The sequence below is a fragment of the Camellia sinensis genome, chromosome 7 (assembly GCF_055761805.1).
Source record: "Camellia sinensis isolate YWXY chromosome 7, ASM5576180v1, whole genome shotgun sequence".
Taxonomy (NCBI): domain Eukaryota; kingdom Viridiplantae; phylum Streptophyta; class Magnoliopsida; order Ericales; family Theaceae; genus Camellia; species Camellia sinensis.
Window position 1 is genome coordinate 129,678,944 of NC_138967.1, and position 19,350 is coordinate 129,698,293.

The following is a 19,350-nucleotide window of genomic DNA, read 5'->3' on the forward strand; positions in this document are numbered from 1 at the left end:
TGAAATTTAGTACACAAGAACAAACTTATATGGGGAACTAGAACAAGTTTACATGGGAATAATCTAAGTCCCAATATTTTAGCTACCCATTATCGTAATCATATTGATGTTTATACATACACACATATAAGCACATGTATATGGATATGTATATTGTTAGAACAAGAAATAAGTTAGAATAGGAAATATGTGATTTTGTCATTGTGTTTCCTTATATTATGCCTTATGGCACTCATGTAATTTCTCAGTATTATCAATATAAAAGGGAATGAAGTCTACCTCATTCCTTAACTCTTTCTTTTCTCCAAAACTACATGGGCGCTGTTTGGGAACATAGTTTTTTGTTTTTTTTTGGTTTTTTTTCACTAAAAGAAAAATTGGTTACAAAACCAAAAAAAAAAAAAAAAAAATCCAAACAAAATATCACATCAAACCCCATAATCATTTTACTTGTTCTCTCACAAACATCACATCCAACTACAAAAAAACTCAACTATTTTCCCAAACACAAATTTTTTTTTCTCTAATAATATCCTACAACTAAAAAAATCTATAAAAAAACTCACTTCCCAAACACCCACATGGTATCATAGCCAAAATCCTAGCCCATACCTTTTCTGTTTTGTCGGCAAGTGTAACGCCCTCAAAATAATAACATTAAACCCAACAATATAGACATGCATTGATATATAAAAGCTCCACATTCTTCTATTCATCAGAGTTCCATTATCAAAAAGTATTACATGTTAACGACAAAAGCAAATGCCCTACGGGCTTACAACTTTCCAAGTTAACACTTGGTTACAACAAAAGAGTACTAACTCAATTACACATTAAGCCCTTGACTTGAATATACATGTAATACATCAAGAAACTAAATAACAAAAGTTTGCCCGCCTCTAGCCTCCCAAGCTATGTCCTTGGAGGTGGCATGCTACCTGTACCTGAAAATGATATTCCCATATAGGGTGAGCCACAGCCCAGTAGAGATATGCTAAACACAGTATGAGCAATGACTAAGACATTAGCAGTCGATAAATGTTCAATTTTCATAAACCATTTCATAATCCATTTCCATTTCTTACAAATTTCACAATTTCCATCAATGGCTCAGAACTTGGCCAACCACTTATATGAGACAAAGACTTAGATTAAGCATTTTCCATTTTTACAATAGATAAACACACAGGTTATATCAATATCTCAACAGATAAGCATACAAGCTATATCCACATGTCAACAGATATGCATATTAGCTATATCAACACTTCCAATGACAAGCATATGAGCTGTATCAACACTTCCAATGACAAGCATATAAGCTGTATCAACACATTATCTGACAAGCATATGAGCTGTATTAGTGGAGTCCATCCCCTATCTCCTCCCAAACAACATCCGGTTTAGAGGTCCATCCCCTATCTCCCCCTAAACCGTGGAGTACATCCCCTATCTCCTCCCCCACACACAATGCATATATACACAAAGGTCATATACACAATCAATCAATACATAACGTTAATGCATTCTACCAACCGTCATACTCTATGACATATCCAATTGATTAGTTTTAGTTTGCCTAATCATCATGCATTGTCTACAACAATCAAAACTACCCTTCACCGGTAGCCCAAGCAATTATTTCTAAACAGATAATAAAAGCTCCAACAGATAAAATATCAATGTTTTCAAAAGTGAGCGATTAATAAATCTAACTCCACTATTCCACCATATAATGAACCGATTTCATTATTTCCAACTTAATTCCAAAAGTTCACAATTTTCCCAAATTAATTATGCCAATTAATTTATACCACAAATTAGGGTTTTCTACCCCCTTTCCCAATATTGACCCAATGGCTTAATATCAACAACCAACAACTATATCATTACTTTGGAACCCAAAATACAAGTTATGAGCTCAAAATCACACAACCCTTTTTACACATTTTGAAATCCTAAGTCCCAAAATTTCCCAAGTTCAACACTCTATCAAAACAACTAAAAATCTAGGTCAAAGACCATAAGAGTGAGTAGGAATCCCTACCTCAAAAGACGACAACCAACGGAGAAGACGACGAAAACGAACTTGCTCCAAATCACGAGTTTCTCGGATCAAAAATAGCCCTCGACAATTAACAACTCTTTTGTAAAGACCAAAGGTGAGGAAAACACCCTAGCTAGATCAAAATCTAGAGAGAATGTAGAGTTCTAGAGTGAGAAGCTCAACAATGGTGTTTTTGAAAAAGTAAGAGAGAGAAAGAATCATAAAAAGTGATTTAAAATCACCCAGCGGATAACTCATATACGCATGACCCGCTCGAGCGGAGAACAAAACGCTCGAGCGCCAAGAACAAAATCTGGACACGCTCGAGCGCAATACTGCCCGCTTGAGCGCCAAGACACAAGAATAAAACACTTCCGCTCGAGCGCGAAAACCAGTCCGCTTGAGCGTAGATTTTCCCCTCCCAGAACTTATACCCAGAAAGTACTACCCGCTCGAGTGCCAACAAACCCGCTCGAGCGCCACTGCTCGAGCGTAAACAAACCCGCTCGAGCGTAAAAATCACATCTGCAGAAGTTTTGTAGGAACACGAAATACTGGAGGTATGCAATCCCCGCTCGAGCGCAAGAAGACCCGCTCGAGCGGACTACCTAAAAACTGAACAACAAGGAATTGAAACCAAGGCCTAACCAACCTGTAACAACCCTCCTCAAAACATCCTAAAACTCAATCAAGTGGAATTAAAGGACGACAACAAGATAGATACAACTACCAACTTCACGGAACCAAGTCCGGAACACAACAGAATAGTGAAGGGGCAACCGGGATCGCTATAGCAAGCACCCTACTATCACTGCCGGCAGCTCTTTCTTCCCAAGAGTTCAGTTAGCCCCATAGCCGCTCACCCAGGCCATTGACAGTCACCCACAGCCTCACCCAAGGCATCGACAGTCACCCAGTCTTCTAGGGAGTCTATCAGCAGCCTCTCTGGCACCCTAGGGGCCTGTAGACAGCCTCTCGGGCTTTCATGGCCTCCGTCGGGGTCTTGTTCGACTCCTCGGCTTCGGTCGGCTCTCTCAGTCGACTCCGTTTCTATCACAGTTCATTCTTCTCTCTCTTTTTTTCTTGTAATGCTGTAGGTAGTTGTTAATGGTGTCAACCTAGTTATCTATATATATATATATATATATTAAAAAAAAAAACCAAAAAAACAAAAAAACACAAAAAAAAAAATGATGATCCATTAAAAAAAAAAAAGGACAATTATTATTCTTTTGATGATCTTTTTGTGGTCATAGTGTGCTTTCCTCCTCTATCTTCCGAGTTTGTAATTGGCATTGGGTTTGAGGGTTTCTTAGTAGACTATTCATGGCAGATTTCACTAGTGAGTCCACAACTTCTCAGCCGCCTAAGATCGAGAGTTCCTTTATCCCTTTTACTATGACTGATAATCTCAACCTTGGCTTTAAAATCACCATTTCTCTATTCAATGGTCAGAACTATCTAGCGTGGTCGCAGAGTCTGACTATTTTCTTGAAGAGCAAAGGGAAGATGGGGTATGTTGATGGCCGAATACAGGCACCCATCACCATAGACCTGAGTTATGATCAGTGGGAGATCACCAACTCCCTCATTATGGGTTGGTTGATCCATTCTATAGCATCGGAGATTGGAGAGGGCTATCTCTCTATGAACACTGCTCAGGATATTTGGGAGGTCGTGACTACCACTTACTCCTGGAAGGGACCTTCTCACAGGCTTTTGAGTTACATCGCTCCATTGAATGGTGGGTCTAAGGTGAGATGACTATCCTTCAGTATTTTACCTCCCTTAGCAATGGGTGGAAGCGCCTTGATCACCTTCAGGATTACAAGCTTGTATGTCCCATTGATTTTGTCAGTTGCCAGATGCTTGTGGCGCAAGAGAGGGTCTTCAAGTTCTTGGAAGGCCTCAATGTGGAGTATGATCCAGTTTGGAGTAGAGTTCTTGGCATGGATGTGCTTCCTTCTCTCCAAGAAGCTTTTGCTTTTGTGCAGAATGAGGAGAGTCGCCACTCTACGATGCTTCCTTCTTCTACCACTGATCGTTCGGCCTTGGTTTTTGCACCCCCTCAAGATGGCGACCGTGTGACTCATGGTCCTCGTCCTTCATATGAGAAGGATAATCTTTTCTGTGACTACTGCCGTAGACCTCGCCACACACGAGAGACTTGTTGAAAGCTGCATGGAACCTCCTCTCGTGGCCGCGGAGACCGTTCTAGTACTCGAGGGGTAGGTCTGGTTAGTCTAGAGGCCGAGGGACCAATGCACGAGCGCATCTTTCAGACACTGTTGAGTCACCATCTTCATCTCCAGTTGTCTCCTTTGCTGCTGATGTTTCGGGGTTATCTGCCTCGGATTTTGAGATTGCTCTTCGCCACTTGCTAGACCGTCTAGCCTCCACTTCTACTACAGGTGCACCCTCTTCTTCTTTTTCTAATTCAGGTAACTTGGCTTCCTCTCCATATGCAATGCTCTCTCATACGACTGTATCATGGATTATTGATTCTGGTGCTTTCGACCATATGTTTGGCTCCTCTAATTTATTTTCAGAGCATAACCCCTCCTTAGGTCAGGAAAAAGTGCGTATTGTTGATGGTACTATGTCATCTGTGTCAGGGAAAGGTTTAATTCATGCTACCTCTTCCCTTCCATTGTCCACTGTCCTCCATGTTCCAAATTTTGGTGTTAATCTTTTATCTTTGAGTCGTATTACCCGTGACTTAAATTGTAGCGTGACATTTTTTCCTGATCATTGTCTTTTTCAAAACCTCATCACGAGGAAGAGGATTAGCAGTGGTAGAGAGGAATACGGTCTCTACATTTTGGATCAAACCGACAAGCTGGCTCATTCATCTATTCAGTTACCATCCGCCAAGGAAGACATCTGGCTGTGGCACCGTCGCTTAGGACAACCCTCTTTTTTATTACTTAAGCATTTATTTCCTTCTGGGTTTGAGAAAAATAATGTGCTAAATTTTCAATGTGAGTCTTGTCAACTTGGAAAACAACACAGAGCCTCTTTTGCTCATTCTATTAATAAGTTTCCTTCCATTTTCTTTGATTCATTCTGATGTATGGGGTCCATCCCGTTTTGTATCTTTAACCAATCAAAAATGGTTTGTTACCTTCATAGATGATTGTTCCCGGGCCACTTGGGTCTATTTGATGAAAGATAAAAGTGTGGTATTTTCTGTATTTCAAAACTTCCATAAAATGGTTTGTCCTCAGTTTGAGGCGGTTGTCAAAATTCTATGTTCTGATAATTGGGGGGGGGGGAATATATTGACTCTGGTCTTGCCATTTACTTCGCCATTCATGTCATTATTCATCAGACTTTATGCACTAATGCCCCTCAACAAAATGGTGTTGCGGAACGCAAAAATTGCCATCTTCTTGATGTCGCTTGTTGTCTATCCTTTGAGATGCGGGTTCCTCGATCCTATTGGAGGAAAGTGGTTCTCATTGCCACTTATTTGATTAATCGACTTCCTACTCAAGTTCTTCAGAAACAAACCCCTCTTCGTTCGGGTTGACCTCTTCTGGGTTTTCCATTTCTTCTAAGACTTTTGGCTGCGTTTGCTTTGTCCATAATCATTCACCCACTCGTGGTAAATTCGATCCTCGGTTCCTTAAGTGTGTTTTTCTAGGTTATTTTGCCACCAAAAAAGGTTATAAGTGTTATCATCCTCCCACTTGCAAACGGTTTGTCTCCATGGATGTCACTTTCTTTGAGTCTCAGCCTTACTTTCCGACCTCCCCAGTATCACAGTCATCCCTTCAGGGGGAGCCCTGGTGTGAAGAGGTTCCTGTTGCACTTCCGCTCGTGGTTGAACAGATAGAAGATGATGAGCCAACAGTTGTTAAGGAAAAGGGAGCAGGCAGAGTTTATATCAGGGATAAGGACAGATAACAAGTCACCTGGATGTAAGAAACTACTTTTCTTCCTCTACTGCCAACTTCTCGGATGAGTGTCCAGAGTCAAACCCCTCCTGAGAGTCTAGGTAATTCTGATTCTAGTGCTCCTATTCCTGATGTTTCAGATCTTGGTGTTCCTATTGCTAATAGGAAGGGGGTTAGGTCATGTATTCAATATCCTATTACTAATCATGTCTCTTATTCTAATCTGTCTTCATCATATAAAAATTTTCTGTCTAAAGTGTCTTTTGTGAGTCTACCTACCAATTTTCAGGATGCTCTCTCTATTCCTGATTGGAAGCATGCCATGATGGAAGAGATGAGAGCTCTCAGCAAGAGTGGCACTTGGGAGTTAGTGGATTACCTCGAGGCAAAAATCCAGTTGGGTGTAAGTGGGTGTACACGGTAAAACACAAAGCAGATGGTTCCATAGAATGGTACAAAGTAAGACTGGTTGCTAAGGGTTTCACTCAGACTTATGGAGTGGATTACCAGGAGACATTTGCACCGGTTGCTAAAACGAATTCTATGAGAATCTTACTCTCTCTTGCTGCAAATTTGGATTGGCCACTTCATCAGTTTGATGTGAAGAATGCTTTCCTTCATGGAGATCTAGCAGAAGAGGTCTATATGGATATTCCTCTTGGTTTTGAGGATGCTAAGTCCAACGGTAAAGTATGCTGGCTCCGAAAGTCACTTGATGGACTAAAGCAATCTCCTAGGGCTTGGTTCGAAAGGTTTGCTCCAGCTATGCTGAAATACGGGTTCAAGCAAAGTCAAGCCGATCACACCTTGTTTTTGAAACACTCCTCACATGGTAAGACCACAACTTTTATTGTCTATGTTGATGATATTGTTCTGACAGGAGATGATATGGAGGAGATTCCTCGTTTGAAAGAATACTTAGCCAAGGAGTTTAAAATCAAAGACTTAGGCTATTTGAAATATTTTTTGGGCATTGAAGTAGCTCGGTTCAAGGATGGCATCTTCATATGCTAGAGGAAGTATGTACTTGACTTGCTAAAGGAAACTGGAATGCTTGGAAGTAGACCATGTGATACACCTCTAGAACCGGGCCAGAAATTGAGCGAGGATCAAGAGGGAGATCCAGTGGATAGGGGGAGATACCAGAGACTAGTTGGAAAGCTCATATACTTATTCCACTCACGTCCAGACATTGCCATTGCCGTGAGTATGGTGAGTCAGTTTATGCATGCTCTGAGAACTTCCCACTTAGAGGCAGTTATGAGAATCCTGAGATACCTGAAAGCTTCTCCGGGAAAGGGTCTATATTTCTCGAAACATGACCATCTCAGTGTGGAGGCATTTACTGATGCAAATTGGGTTGGATCCATCACTCACAGACGATCAACTTCCGAATATTGCACATTTGTTGGTGGCAACCTAGTCACATGGCAAAGTAAGAAACATAATGTGGCTGCTAGATCTAGTGCTGAGGCAGAATTTAGGGCTATAGTTCAAGGTGTATGTGGGTTACTATGAATTAAACTATTGTTGGAAGACTTGGAAATCCATCAGAATGACTCCATGCGACTATATTGTGACAACAAGGCCGCAATCAACATAGCTCATAATCGAGTTCAACATGATAGAACTAAGTATGTGGAAATTGATAGGCACTTCATCAAGGAAAAACTCACTAGTGGTATCATATGTTATTCCATTTGTGAAGACTGAAGACCAACTAGCCGATGTTCTCACCAAGGGGCTAGGGAGCAAACCATTTCATGGCATTCTCAATAAGCTGGGAATGAGATATATTTTGTCATCAACTTGAGGGGGAGTGTTAGAATAGGAAATACGTGATTCTATAATTGTGTTTCCTTTTATTATGCCTTATGGCACTCCTATAATTACTCAGTATTATCAATATAAAAGGGAATGAAGTCTACCTCATTCCCTAACTCTTTCTCTTCTCTAGAACTACATATATATATATATATATATATATATATTAAAAAACAAACAACTTGGAGAATCATTATTAAATTGTATTGTAAAACCCCACATGGATGAATAAATAAATGGATAGGAAGTGATAGAAATTGTAAATAAATAAGAGATCCTCACAAGCAGTGGAGTGAAGGGTGCAAACCAAGATTTCCTGGGAAACTCAGCTCTAGATTAGTTTTTGAAGAGTTGTTGTCCATAAATATATACATAAATATTATGATATTGGTGAATGCCTAGGCAAGACAGAACAATTCTACACAAATATATTCCCAGCTAAAAGAGAGCTCCAAATGTATTCTCAAAATAGTCTTGCAATTTCAGTAAAGAATCATTCTCGCCTGTATTTATTCACCTCACACTAGCTTTGTACAGTGAGGGGAAATTATCCTGTGCGCACATTTAGGGGTGCACATTATCTGTAACCTATCATAAAAATGTATAATTTTATCATAAAATTTTGTAATATGAATCACAAAATGTGTAATCTCACAACAAATTAGCATAATAAAAATTTCTAAAATTTTGTAATTAATCTTGCAAAAGTTTGTGATTTTGTGGTTAATGTTATAAAATTTTATAACTTGATTACAATATTTTTATCATGTTAATTTATAACGAGATTACACATTTTATAATTAATATTACATAGTTTTGTAATAAAATTATATATTTTGTGACAAGTTACATAGGATACAGTGGAGGATTTCCAGAGCTATCTATTTGGTATTTTTATTTTTAAAAAAAATAAGGGGTCATTGAGATCTATCCACGTCAACCAAAGGACAAGAAATGGTGATTGTATTATTATATGAAACACGTGAATTCCATACTAATAGCATATGCAATATTAAAAAATAAAGTAAATTACAATAAGCTCCATGAGGGTTGGACAAAAGATAGTTAATCCCACATTTTAACATAATTATTTACTTTTGTTTAGTCAAATTAAAATAATTAAAATTAATATAGCTAATGGGTCAATACTAAAATAAAAAAAATTAATATACACTTTAGTAAGAAATATATGGCAATATCATTTTCTTAATTCATATAATTAATAAATTACTAATTAAAAAAGACATAATTATTTTGTGAATTAAAACAATAAAGTAGATTAGTGTAATTATATTAAAAATATGATGGCCACTGCATTTTCACCTAATCTCAAGGAATGTGAATGTAATTTATCCTAAAAAGTAGTATCTAAATGTAATTTACCTTAAAAAATACTATCTCTGTTATAAATTGTTGGGATAATTACAAAAAAAATCCTCAAAGTTAGTTGGGATAATTACAAAAAAAAAATCCTCAAAGTTAGACACTTTTAACAAAATAAACCATGATTTTTTAATTTTATCAATTTAAACCCTAAACTTTTGACTTACTTTCTATCTAAACCATTTGTCTATTCTTGTTAAGTAAAATTGATTGAAAAAATATTTTTTTAATCATTAAACTCTATGAAAAAGAGTATTTTAGACATTTTATATATACCTACATTGAGTTTAATGATTAAAATACTCGTTTCCATCGGTTTTATTTATGAAAAATAGGTTAATGATTTAGATTGAAGGTAAATTAAAATATTAGGGTTTAAATTGATAAAATTAAAATTTAGGGTTTATTTTGTTAAAATACTAAAATCTAGGGATTGTTTTTTAATTGTCCCTAAATTGTTTGACCAATACCAAAAAGAACTTAAAAATAATATAATTTTTGTGCAAAAAATTTAATTTGCTTTTTTCATAAACTAAAAGTACTTTATAAAATCTTTTAATTGATGAAAAACTAAAAAAATTCGACACAATAATACATATATTTTTTGGTTCTTAATTTTATGTCAATTAAATAATTTGGAATGGTGTAAGAGTATACATATTTGACTAATCTCACTAATAATATATGCATTAAAAAATTAATTTTGGATATATTATCATGGTGCACACGGTATGTGCCTCTCTTATTTATCTTTGGATGACTTGTGTTTAATAATCTGATTCAGTACATAAAATTGAATGTATTAATTGATAATCAATTAAGTCTATTGATTATTATAATTGATATCACTTAAAAATTGAAATACCTCTTAAAATATAGGTTAAAATTTAAGAAAATTTTAAATCATATGAAACTTACCTAATTCTGGCAGAATTTTTAAACACTATTATAACCTCATTATCACCATTACCACCACCACTGCCACCACCACCACCATCATCATCGTTATTGCTATCACCACCACCATTGCTACAGCTACTACCACCATGCCATCGCCGCCACCACCACCACCATTGCCACCACCGTTGTCGTTGTCGTTGTCGTTGTCGTTGCCGCTGCCGCCGCCATCACCTTTATCACCATCGTCATGGTCACCATACGTATCACCATCATTTTACTACCACTACTATCGCTATCACCACCACTGTAACGCCCTCAGAATAATACGTAAAACCCATCACTTTAGACATGCATTGACATAAAAGAAATCAACCATCTTTCCATTAATCAGAGTAGTTCTTACAAAAGTATTACAGGTTAACAACAAAAGGAAGTGCCCTACGGGCTTACAGCTTTCCAAGTCAACACTTGGTTACAAAAAAAAGAGTACTAACTCAATACATATAAAGCCCTTGGCATGAATTTACATGTAATACATCAAAAGAAAGCAAACAACAAAAGGAATCTGCCTGCCTCTAGCCTCCCAAGCTATGTCCTTGGAGGTGGCATGCTACCTGCACCTGAAAATGATGTCCCATAAAGGGTGAGCCACAGCCCAGCAGAAATACACTAAACCAGCTATGAACAATGACTAAAAGATTAGCAGTTGATAAATGGTCAACACCGATACACTCACTTATATCACATTACGGTTTCATGACATTTGAGTCCATGTTACATTTGATTTCTCTTTTCTTTTCAACTTTGAGTTAGAAAACAAGGCTCAAAACTTAGCCAAATGACTTGATGAGAATAAGACTCATCTTAAAAAGAACACTTTCGAAATTCATGGTGGATACACATTTTGATGCTGTATCAATAACACATAAGCCACTCCCATACTATACGAACGATACACATTGTGGTGCTGTATCAACATGACATAGAAACACTTCTATACTTCACAATTGATAACGATATACATTTTAGTGCTATATCAAATCAAACAAACACTTCTAATTCGCAGCCTGATACACATTGTAGTGCTATATCACTGTCACAAGAAAACACTTCTAATTCGCAGCCTGATACACATTGTAGTGCTGTATCACTGTCACAAGATTCGGTTTAGAGATTCAGCCCTGTTCTTCCAATAAACCGTGGAGTACATCCCCCATCTCCTCCCACACAATACAATGTATAGAAACAATTATCATATACAAATTAAATCAATCAATACACATTTGAGTGCTGTATTGTACCAACCACCATATTCAATGGCTTACTCAATTGATTAGTTTTAGTTTGCCTAATCATCATGCATTGTCTACAACAATCAAGACTATCCTCTATCAATAGTCCAAAGCAGTTATTTCTAAATAGAAAATAAATGCACCAAATGGATATATTATCAACATTCAACTTTGGTAAGCGATTAAATGAATCCAACCACACTCGTTAATCCCATAATCTCTTTCAATTTGAATACTCTGAATTCAATTCCTCATTTCTCAAAATTAATTATACAAATTAATTTATCCAACTAATTAGGGAATTTTTCCATAATTAACATAACAACCCTAACGTTCCACTTTACTCGTAGTTCATCCTCTATATCATTTCTCTATGCCAAACATGCATATAGGTTTAATTATAAATAAAACCCATCTTTTGTAAAATTACACAAAGACCCAAATTTTCTCAAAATTATCCAACAACCCCCAACATATCAAAATGCTAAAATTCAAAGACAAAGCTCATAAAGAGGAGTAGGGTATCCCTACCTCAAAGTTAGAGCTCAAACGAGGAAGTTGAAGAAAACCAAAATGCTCCAAACTCAAAGATCCACGGATCAAAATGGAGCCCTCGATGATCAACACACTTTTTACAAAGGTCGGAGGATAGGGAGACACTCTAACTAGATCAAACCCTAGAGAGAAGGGAGTTTCTAGAGAGAGGAGCTCTCAAAATATCTTTTTAGAAAGTAAGAGAGAGAGAGAGAATGTAAAAAGTGATTTTAAAAAGCCCAGCTGCCAACTGATATATGACATTCCCGCTCGAGCAGAGAACACAACGCTCGAGCGTCAAGAACAAAAAACTAGGTACGCTCGAGCGCACGAAGGCCCGCTCAAGCGCCAAGACACAAGAATAAAGTACATCCGCTCGAGCACGAAAACCAGTCCGCTCGAGCGTAGATTTCTCCCTCCTAGAACTTACACCAAAAAGTACTACCCGCTCGATCGCCAGAGTACCCGCTCGAGCGCTACCGCTAGAGCGTAAAGAAACCCGCTCGAGTGTAAAAATCACACCTGCAGAAGTTTTGCAGGGACACAAAATACTGGGAGTGTACAATCTCCGCTCGAGCACAACAAGGCCCGCTCGAGCGGAACGACCAAAAACCTGGCAACAAGATTTTAGACCAAGGTTCGACCCACCTGTTCGAAACGCGCCCAACACATCCTAAAATTCAAACATAGGGAATTAAAGGACAACAAAAAGATACACAACTACTAACTCCACGGAACCAAAGTTCCGGAGTACAACAGAACAGTAAAGGGACAACCGGGATCGCTATAACCTTCCCCCCTTAAAGAATTTCGTCCTCGAAATTAAATACAAGTTTTTCAAAAAAACAAGATTTTCTCAATTCCTAACATTATCACAATGCGAATTTTAACAACTCGACCCATTACCGGTCATCTCATCTCTTTTCAAGAGGCAGTTTACAACATTTTCCACAACATGCATTATAGTTATGCATTCCCTGAAATTTCACAAATTTCAATACTACATTCCACAATTCTATATCATATTCAGTATTCATGATATATTTCCATTTCTACAATACATCCAACATATGCAATGTTACATTAAACTTCCATTTTGAGGCAAGTTTCAAAATACTTCCATTAAATCAAAACATAAACCATGTTTTACAACCTAAGATATATTCAATACTCTTAAGGTTCAACAATACAACAAAATATACAATACATGCTCAAACATCCATAAATAGATCCGGGTATCTCTCTCGGACCTCCAACTCACGTTCCCAAGTGGCTTCCTCCACTCCGTGATGTTTCCACAAGACTTTTACCAAGGGAATGGTCTTGCCTCACAAGACTTGATCCCGTCTATCCAAGACTCGAACCGGTCTCTCCTCATACGAGGCATCCTCATCAACCTCTAAGTCAGTCCAATCTAACACATGGGATGGATCCGGCTCATATTTTCGAAGCATACTCACGCGAAACACGTCATGCACTCTGGACAACTGCGGTGGTAAAGCTAAACGATAAGCGACCTCCCCAATCCTCTCAAGGATCTCAAAGGGACCGATAAACCGAGGGGATAACTTCCCACTCTTCCCAAACCTCATCAAACCTCGCCTAGGTGATATTTTCAAGAAGACATGATCACCTATCTCAAACGCCAAAGGCCTCCTCCTACGGTCAGCATAACTCTTTTGGCGATTCTGGGCTGTAACAAGCCTCCTACGGATAAGCTCAACATTGTCTGTCGTCTCCTTAACCAACTCCGGACCCAACAAAGGTGCATCACCCACCTCGGCCCAACACACTATAGACCTACACGGTCGGCCATACAAGGCCTCAAACGGTGCCATACCGATGCTAGACTGAAAACTGTTGTTGTAGGCAAACTCCACCAATGGCAAGTGCCTCTCCCACGTCCCACTAAAGTCAAGGACACAACCTCGAAGCATATCCTCAAGGATCTGAATAGTATGCTCAGACTGCCTGTCAGTTTGAGGATGATAAGCCGTACTAAAGGTCAACTTAGTGCCCAAGGCACTCTGCAAACTCTGCCACAACCTAGCAGTAAAATGAGGATCTCTATCTGAGACGATCGTCACTGGGACCCCGTGCAATCTCACTATGTCCCGAATATACAAGTTGGCGAGATGATCTACCAAATCTCTCACACGCATAGGAATGAAGTGTGCCGACTTAGTCAACCGGTCTACAACCACCCAAATGGCATCACTACCCCGCTGAGTCCTCGGAAGACCTACAATGAAGTCCATAGTGACATGCTCCCACTTCCACTCGGCAATAGGCAAGGGTTGCGACAAACCCGCTGGCCTCTGATGCTCGGCCTTCACTTGCTGGCAAGTAAGGCACTTCGATACGAAAACAGCCACATCTCTCTTCATACCCCGCCACCAAAACTGGCGACCCAAATCCCGATACATCTTAGTGCCTCCCGGATGCACCGCAAGGCGTGAATGATGGAACTCTCGGAGTACTTCCTCTCGGCAATACTCCAGCACAAATAAATGGTTTCGGTATCTCACACTCTGGTCGGGATACACTGTCAAACCCTTCTCAACTTTCCCACTGGAGATCTTCTCTCGGAAGGACTCTACCTCAAGGTCACCTCTCTGTGCCTCTAATACTCGGGTCACAAGTGTAGGCTGCGCAACAACAGAAAACAAGGCCGCAACCTCAACAGATTCGCCCAGAAGCAAATCAAACTCGCCAAGTGCATCCAACATCTCCCATTCCCGGATGGCTATACAAGCTACATCACTAATGGATTTCCTACTAAGGGCATCGGCCACAACATTGGCCTTTCCCGGGTGATAGTGCAACTCAAAATCATAGTTCTCAATGAACTCCATCCATCTCCTCTGCCTCAAATTCAAGTCTCTCTGTGTAAACAGATACTTCAAACTCTTGTGGTCCGAGAACACCTTGAACCTCTCACCATAAAGGTAGTGCCTCCAAATCTTCAAGGCAAAGATCACTACTGCTAACTCTAAGTCGTGTGTAGGATAATTCTTCTCGTGTATTTTCAACTGACGTGAGCCAAAAGCTACCACTTTCCCCTCTTGCATCAACACACAACCTAAACCCTCTCGTGAGGCATCACAATAAACTGCATAACCCAATTCTCTCTCCGGAATAATCAAAACCGGAGCGGTGGTCAATCTAACCTTCAACTCTTGGAACGACTTTTCACAAGTCTCACTCCACACAAACTTGACCCCTTTTCGCGTCAATCTAGTCAACGGCGAAGCTAGCCTGGAGAAATCTTTCACAAACCGACGGTAATACCCGGCTAATCCCAGAAAACTGCGGATCTCAAACACACTCTTAGGCTGTGCCCAATCTTGCATTGCCTCTACCTTAGATGTATCAACAGACACCCCTTCCCCGGATACCACATGACCTAAGAATTTGACCTCTCCTAGCCAGAACTCACACTTCCCAAACTTGGCATAAAGCCTATGGACTCTAAGCAACTCAAGCACCACTCTCAAGTGTTCCTCGTGCTCCTCCTCTGAAGGCGAATAAATCAGAATGTCGTCCACGAAAACGACTACAAAACGGTCTAAGAATTCCCGGAAGATCCGGTTCATCAAATCCATAAAGACTGCCAGTGCATTGGTGAGCCCAAACGGCATCACCAGAAACTCATAGTGGCCATACCGCATACGGAATGCCGTCTTTGGAATATCCTCCTCCCTGACCCTCAACCGGTGGTAACGCGATCTCAAGTCTATCTTAGAGAAATAACGGGAACCCTTCAACTGGTCAAACAGATCATCTATACGGGGCATAGGGTACTTATTCTTGACCGTAGCCCGATTCAACTTCCGGTAGTCTATACACAGTCTCAAGGCACCATCTTTCTTTTTAGCAAAGAGGGTCGGTGCTCCCCACGGCGAAACACTAGGGCGAACAAAACCCTTATCTAGCAATTCCTGGAGCTGAATCTTCAAGTCACTCAACTCGGCTGGGGCAAAATGATAAGGTGCATAGAAATCGGCGCTGTGCCGGGCACTAAATCAATAAAGAACTCTATCTCTCGGTGAGGTGGCAGACTAACGAGATCCTCGGGAAAATCATCCGAATACTCACAAACCACCCTTGGCAATACAATCTGGGTCTCATCACACTCACCACTCATAAAGCTGGCAAGTAGACCACTAAGCTTATTCCGCCCTCGCGGATCATACATCGGTGGCAACAGACTACCAACCTGATCTCCCAAGAAATGGAAACACTCCCTGCTCAAGGTACAAACTGTGACCCTCTGACGGTAGCAATCAATAACAGCCCAGTATGACGATAGCCAGTTCATACCCAAAATAACATCAAAACCCTTCATGGGCATGACAACAAAAGGAAAAGGAAGCCTATGGTCGGCGACCTCTATATCACAACCTTTAACACCTTATTTCAAGATCAACTCACCACCAACAGGCGATACTACACATATAGGAGATGCTAACTGTGCCAACTCCAATTCCAAAACAGATGCAAATGCAGCAGATACAAAAGAATGAGATGCACCCGTATCAATCAATACACTAGCAACCGAGTTGCAAAACAGAAATGTACCTCTCACTACTGATGGAGCCGGTACTAGGTCCTGCGCGGTAACAGCATACACGCGCCCTGTAGGCCCCTGATCCAACTGTTCACCCCTCAAAGCAAATGACTGCTGCACTGACTGGGACGACGAAGCTCCCGGATTGGCCCTCGAGGCCTGCACAGACTGAGCTGGCTGAAAACCCTGCGTCTGCCTAGAACCAAACGCGCCCGAAGTGGCACTCAACTATGGGCAAAACCTCTTCAGGTGCCTAGGCTGACCACACTGATAACAAGACAAGGGCTGACCCTTGCCCTGACTCTGGCTCTGCGGTCTAGCTGAAGATAAAGCAGCTCTCTGACCTCCTCCCCTCTGTGGGCAAACTGAAGCCTTGTGGCCCAACTGACCACACTTGTAACAGGTGAACTCCTCCTGATTACCTCTCCCCGAGCCTACACTCGGCACTGGAAAGGTCGACCTGACAACACCACCCTGAGACTGCTGAGGGTTAGCACCCCTCTGTCTCCTGCCATCACCCTGACCATCTTGGCTCCTCTTGGAGCCTCTCTGTCCCTCCTCTTCCTGCATCATGATCTCCATATGGGCTGCAACATCAACCAAGCACCCATAATCTCGGATCATCGAACCTCTAACTCTCATCTTGAGGCCGCGCCTCAACCTCTTCTTGAACTCGATACAGTGGCGTTCCTCGGACGCCACAAGTTCAGGTGCGAACCTGGACAAGCTAGTGAAAGCAGCCTCATACTCGGCTACTGAAGAACTCAACTGCAAAAGCTGACAGAACTGGTCTCTCAACTTCTCCCTGTCTGCTGGAGACAAATACTTCTCCTGAAAAGCCTCCACAAAGGCCTCCCACGTGCCAGCAATACGGCCCCTCATGTATTTTCACCACTGACCTGTACCCCCTTTAAGCTAAAAGGATGCCAAGGTCACTTTCAACGCTCCGTCCTCGATGCCAAGCATCTCGAACGTCTTACTCATTTGCTCTAACCACTCGTCAGCCTTCAGTGGCTCCTTCGGATCCCCAATAAACTCGTCCGGGTTAGACCGGAAGAACTCCCTTTTCAAGAAGGAAGGCCCTGCCTCAACAACCTGGGCCTAAACTAGAGCCTGAACTGGATTCTCAGCTCGAAAAATACCCACAGACTTCCTCAAAGCGTCGGCTATCCCTCGGGCTAAAGCGCCCATAGCCTCCTGACCTGCTAGCTCGGCCACATTGGCCTAGCCAACCCCCTCCTGTTGTGCCGGAATATCATCCGGTAAAGGCATCTCTTGCCTACCACGTCTGCCACGTCTACCACGTCCTCGTCTTGACATCCTAATAAAGGTAACGAAGAACGTTCGCACATTCATAAATGTGCCAAAACTAAACACTCGCATCCTAATACATGGACAACAGTAATTCACTCCATGTAAGCACATAAACACATAAGCACTTACGAATTTCATTTCCGGATAATGATAGTCCCGAGGCGTTACAAGAGTTCCGGTTAGAAACAACATTGATCAAGTGCCTTTCCAACAAGACTCACAGAAACCCAAGGATCCAATCAACATCCTAGAAACTAAATCCCATACCCAAGTAGTCACATAAACATGTTATCAAATAAGCACATAATGTCACACATAAGTCTCTAACAAGCGAGACAAACCCATTGTGATACTAATCACTTCTCACGTACCCAAAGTATTCGAACCCGGTACGCTCTGATACCAAGTTGTAACGCCCTCAGAATAATACGTAAAACCCATCATTTTAGACATGCATTAACATAAAAGAAATCAACCATCTTTCCATTAATCAGAGTAGTTCTTACGAAAGTATTACATGTTAACAACAAAAGGAAGTGCCCTACGGGCTTACAGCTTTCCAAGTCAACACTGGTTACAAAAAAAAGAGTACTAACTCAATACATATAAAGCCCTTAGCTTGAATTTACATGTAATACATCAAAAGAAAGCAAACAACAAAAGGAATCTGCTTGCCTCTAGCCTCCCAAGCTATGTCCTTGGAGGTGGCATGCTACCTACACCTGAAAATGATGTCCCATAAAGGGTGAGCCACAGCCCAGCAGAAATACACTAAACCAGCTATGAACAATGACTAAAAGATTAGCAGTTGATAAATGGTCAACATCGATACACTCACTTTTATCACATTACGGTTTCATGACATTTGAGTCCAGGTTGCATTTGATTTCTCATTTCTTTTCAACTTTGAGTTTGAAAACAAGGCTCAAAACTTAGCCAAATGACTTGATGAGAATAAGACTCATCTTAAAAAGAACACTTTCGAAATTCATGGTGGATACACATTTTGATGCTGTATTAATAACACATAAGCCACTCCCATACTATACGAATGATACACATTGTGGTGCTGTATCAACATGACATAGAAACACTTCTATACTTCACAATTGATAACGATATACATTTTAGTACTATATCAAATCAAACAAACACTTCTAATTCGCAGCCTGATACACATTGTAGTGCTGTATCACTGTCACAAGAAAACACTTCTAATTCGCAGCCTGATACACATTATAGTGCTGTATCACTGTCACAACATTCGGTTTAGAGGTTCAGCCCCGTTCTTCCAATAAACCGTGGAGTACATCCCCCATCTCCTCCCACACAATGCAATGTATAGAAACAATTATCATATACAAATTAAATCAATCAATACACATTTGAGTGTTGTATTGTACCAACCACCATGTTCAATGGCTTACTCAATTGATTAGTTTTAGTTTGCCTAATCATCATGCATTGTCTACAACAATCAAGACTATCCTCCACCAATAGTCCAAAGCAGTTATTTCTAAACAAAAAATAAATGCACTAAATGGATATATTATCAACATTCAACTTTGGTGAGCGATTAAATGAATC

General features: G+C 40.4%; 1 long non-coding RNA gene across 1 annotated transcript in view; it reads right to left on the reverse strand.

Moving 5' to 3' along the window:
• LOC145795312 (uncharacterized) overlaps positions 1–19,350 on the reverse strand; it is a 67,333-nt gene that overhangs the window by 1,129 nt on the left and 46,854 nt on the right. The gene's annotated exons all lie outside the window — the stretch shown is intronic.